Consider the following 5,000-nt stretch of genomic DNA (forward strand, 5'->3'; position numbering starts at 1 on the left):
CATTAATCTAACCCATCAACAAATGAAAATCACAACCTGTCCCATAAATTTGGTTTACTAAGGCTTCTGAGCTGTGGCAGATAGATGTTCCGATTTCCGGTAGCAAGTTCACTGAGTGTTTTGTACACGTCAGTGAGTAGGTCAGAGGTCGCGACAGTGATGGTAGACAAAACATGTGACGAGAGACGTCCATTTCGACGTCTCATCTACTCCCTCTAATGTTTCAATTTGTAGATTAAATTTATCAAAGTTGATCTTTTTGTGTCATTTTTTATGTTACCAATAGAACTGTGCGTTGTCACTGTATCTTAAATGAGTTACAACAAAATTTTCCCTCACGGAGTCGGTATACTTCTTGTGGGATTGACGTCAGGGCCTGGCCCTGGACTTAGATAATTTTGATGTTTTGCCGTAAAATGAATGTGCCAAAGCGGCGCAAGGTGGGAAAATTATTGCGTCATTTGTAATTTTAGGGGGCCAATGTTGCAAGGTCGTGGCCTCGGCAGAACATACACTGGTCTAAGACGCCATGGGGAACGTTTGATGTTCATTCGAACCTTACAGTCTTGCTGTGTTGAACTCAAGGGTCGAGTCGGTCGGAAATAAAAAAACGTTGTTTTTTTCTGATGTCGGAGCTGGAAATTAGGGTCGGTCGGGAGATGAGAAACAGAAAAATAAAAAGGGCCGCCCTTATAGGTAAAAGCAGCCTTGAAATCGTACTAAATTTGCTAAGTGTGACGTCACGTTAAATCGTTTTTGACGGTTGAGAAATTAATTTGGCCAAAACCCCCCCCCCACCCCCAAACTAAAGCAATTAAGTTTTTTTGTAAACATCGATCTTTTGACGTCGCCCCTAACAACAATCAAGTGTACAGTGGCAGATATCGGAATACGACTCTGTTTGACAAGGTGTGGACGAGTTCTAAGTTGGAACATTTGTAAACAGAGTGTGGCAGTGAGATTGCATGATTTACAAGTACATATACTTGACCTTTGACCTTCACATTCATTATAAGCTAAGTATCAAGTACAAAGAAATTCACCTACCTAATTTTGGTAAAATTAGTCTCAGTTTCCTATTTCTTCTGGAATGTATACATATACATCAGTTATCTTTGAAGAAATCTTTGGCGTCCAATATAGCTTGCCTAATGTAGAATATAAAACACTGTATATATAATTGATGAGCTATTGCCGACGAGCTGCGCTGTTCTTATACTACATGCTAAGGGTGACTTTTGTGCTTAGCTGAAATATGTACTTATCCAGTCAAATATACAAGTACCTTTTGTATAAATTAAGCGTGTGATTTTTGTGAAAAGAGAATGCTAGTATGTTATGTAAACCAGTAACCGTCGTGTCAAGAGTCGTATAGTGTAATTGGAATGTCACATGTACCTTAACAAGGTCATTCTAAGACACACTCTCTTTGGGGTTACTTTAGTTCATTATTCATTCAGAATACATACATAAGCTTATACACATGGAGATACTACCGGTCTCGGCCAATATGCTTACTGGTGCGCGACTGTATCCAAAGCAAAGCAGGGTATTTCAATTGTCTGAGAATATAGATATCACCGAGAGCTCTTTCAGTTTGTAATACACAATAGATTTTATTGCATTCAACTCTGTGCTTATAATTGGGCACCTACATATCTGAACATACAGGCAGCGTTGTACAAAACATTCAAGTTGTTTTCTATAAAATATACAATTTATTATTTCAATCTACTCAATTGGAATCAACGATCCTATACGTTTCTACTGCTAAAAGGTGTCACCATGTATACATATGTAGCTGGTACATGTATACTGATCAGGTATCACAATACAAAGCTTTATATCGTCTGCTATACACTCGGGGTATACTTGCTTCTGAGTCACGCTCCCAAAGACCATCTTGACCCCATTATTTATGACAGCATATGTATCCACTCTCTCCACAACATATCTCGCAATATGCCAATAAAGTGACACCTACCTTGGTCTACTGGCTAGTTTGTACTATGTACCTGCACACGTCTGATATCTGACTGGGGAAAGTGGCTTGGTTATAGTCTTTCAACTTTCACACAGTGACCTTGCTGATTGAGGTCATTGTACCGTAAATCGCCATGTCCTATCACGTATAAAATCAAATAAAAGCTTTCGGAAACTTACGACATACGTATCTCTGACTATTGTGAATGTTTTGTCTTACTCTGATTGAAATTTTACTTAAAGATCTTATCCAATTTGATGTTTATTAGCATAAAATCATGAATTTTAAAATATTATGTTGTCAACTATAAGGGACGTGACAGTACAAGACTATAATCGGACGACTGAATACGTGCTGCGATCCAGACAGAATACGCCACCAACGGTCAACTTCTTTTCCCTTTTCGTGTGATAGTTTTCTAAAATAATGTCGGTATTGGATTTGCTCATAGACATTTAGCCTCACCTAGCCGTATATTAATACCCGATAGCGGCAAACCCTAAACTGTCAAAATGATAATGTATTATAACGTTGACAGCGGTTCACAATTGGAAACGCAAAACTGCTTAAAATGTATAACAAAAAAACCCAACCACTAATAAACCAACCGTGCCCTTCTCAGAATAAAATATAGACTGTTTCAGAATTGTCAACAGATGCACGTGAAGGATACGTGATGTGAAGTTTATTAGATCAAATTAAAAGCACGCAAATTTGTGAGATTTCGAATATGGCATGCTCTCTATTTTGCATGTTTATTAGTATTCTTGACCTTTGACATACACCTAAGCACTTATAAATAAAAGAAAATACTACCTTACTTTCGCAGGTTATGTCTTAAGTAATTTTAGAAACCCGCCAAAAAAGATTAATTCTAGCAGGGCTATAAACCAATGAAGTGCTGAAACGTCATCGTACAATTTTCCTGTATGACGTCATTTCAAATACAAGGCGGCATTCGTTTAGAATGAAATATCTAGTTGAGTCTAGATCTGTAGTGGTAGTTACGTCATAATCTGATTGCATTGTACTGTGCATAAACTCATCATTTCGGTCAATTCAAGTTCTGGTCTGAATTTCCACTACGTACACTTGTTTACTATAGCTGTAAGCAGAGACACAGATTCAGCCAGTGAATAGGCTAGCCAAGGGGAAATATTTAAATAGTTATATGAATGCATCTTCAAGTCCAACACACAGGGAACAGTGATATGCAACTTAAAATAGTACGCCAACTCGAACGTGTTGTACACAGTGTGTTCTACTTCAGTTAATGGTGTTATGCTCTGTGCTGAGGACAGTTTGAAGTGAAGTCATTGAAAGGAATTTTAACAACATTCTTGTACCGTGTGTGTTTACAAGTATATAGTGTAGGTACAAGATAACTACATTGGATGTTGATCAACTTAATTATCTTAACATACATTCCATCAAAACGGATTGATACAGAGGGCCAAATGTGACATAGCCTGCTACCCTTAGTAGTCGAGGATATCTTCGGCCTGTAATATAAGGAGGATCAAGTTGTATATGTTTGTTTGTACATGTGACATATATGGATGTGTGTGTGCATATATATATATATATATATGTGTGTGTGTGTGTGTGTGTGTGTGTGTGTGTGTGTGTGTGTGTGTGTATGTGTGTGTCTCTGTGTGTATGTGTGTCTGTCTGTCTGTCTGTCTGTCTGTCTGTCTGTCTGTGTCTGTCTGTCTGTCTGTCTGTCTGTCTGTCTGTCTGTCTGTCTGTCTGTCTGTCTGTGAATGTGTCTGTCTATCTGTGTGTGTCTGTGCGTCTGTCTATTTGTCTGTGTGTGTGTGTGTCTGTCTGTCTGTCTGTCTGTCTGTCTGTCTGTCTGTCTGTCTGTCTCTGTATAAAATTATATTGTAAATCAGCTTTAATATGAAAGTTATAAGGTTCTGTGTTTTTAAGTTATTGAGATTTAATACTACTATGACAGCATTCATGATATTTTAGTATTTCTCATGTCGCTTTCTCATATGACAGACCACGACAGTCTAATCCCACTTTGATTTGCTTGCTGCCTTCTTTCAAGTATGTTGGGTCTTATGTTGTCTTTTATGACAGTCTAGTTAAAATTAAACGTTTAAGATTGAAAAGGAGACGATATTATTCACAAGTAGTCATTTCATATCAACTGAAATACGATAAAAATCATCTTTATTTTCATGTTTTCCATTCATTTCTTGACAATTGAAGGAAACCAACGACCATAGTTGGTGTTAAATACTGCTAGCTGAATTATGTATCATTATAGGATTCCCGGTATATGGTCAACTCAATCTATACCTTCATGGCATTTGAAACCTCTATACTGTTATGTACTTAGATCATGAAATCAGTTTGTCAATGTCCAGTATGTATGAATGTCTGCATACAAATATAAAAAACAAACTACTTGCAATAAAATCGCTGTGTACGACGGAATTAATTGACAAAGTGTACTCAAAGTAAAATGGGTTAAACATAAACGTAAATCGGTTCAAAGCCCCACACTACAGTATAGAATAGAAACAACGAATCTTCGTTGAAACCATAGTTCTAAATGTGTCAATGCAACTTACTCATTCATATCTTGATGTTTTACAAAGAGTCACATTACAATGTAGACGAACGTTAGAGCAATGAACTGGACAGGTCAACTTAAAAATTACTCAATGTACAGAAAAAAATATAAACTTTGATTTCAATTTTCTTTTCATGAATTGAAATTTATAGGAAGATAACGTTTGTCTCACAAATAACGTCCAGAACTAAAATGTTGTAATCGTATATCACTCATTAATGAACTAAGAACGGGGAATATTGCTTAAATAGATGTAATATTAGAAATTGACTTCTAGCACCTGGATACTATAAAACATTTCTTTTTCAAAAGCATTAGTCTCTACAGCAGCCTCGTTTTCGTCACTGCTTTGGTATTGTCAGACTAAAATAAGTGTTGATCAGTTAGGCAATCAGTCAGTCAGTCAGTCAGTCAGTCAGTCACTCACTC

At 37.0% G+C, this 5,000-nt stretch overlaps 1 protein-coding gene across 2 annotated transcripts in view; it reads right to left on the reverse strand.

The window, feature by feature from the left end:
- LOC144445951 (sodium-dependent lysophosphatidylcholine symporter 1-like) overlaps positions 1-2,040 on the reverse strand; it is a 15,953-nt gene extending 13,913 nt beyond the window's left edge. For both annotated transcript variants that reach the window (XM_078135606.1, XM_078135605.1), the window contains exons 1-2: positions 1,985-2,040; positions 1,048-1,148 (exon numbers count right to left, since the gene is read on the reverse strand). The gene's annotated coding sequence lies outside the window, so the exon portion shown is untranslated. The remainder of the gene's footprint in view (positions 1-1,047; positions 1,149-1,984) is intronic.
- Positions 2,041-5,000: the final 2,960 nt, after the last annotated feature.

This window comes from Glandiceps talaboti, chromosome 14, assembly GCF_964340395.1.
Source record: "Glandiceps talaboti chromosome 14, keGlaTala1.1, whole genome shotgun sequence".
NCBI lineage: Eukaryota > Metazoa > Hemichordata > Enteropneusta > Spengelidae > Glandiceps > Glandiceps talaboti.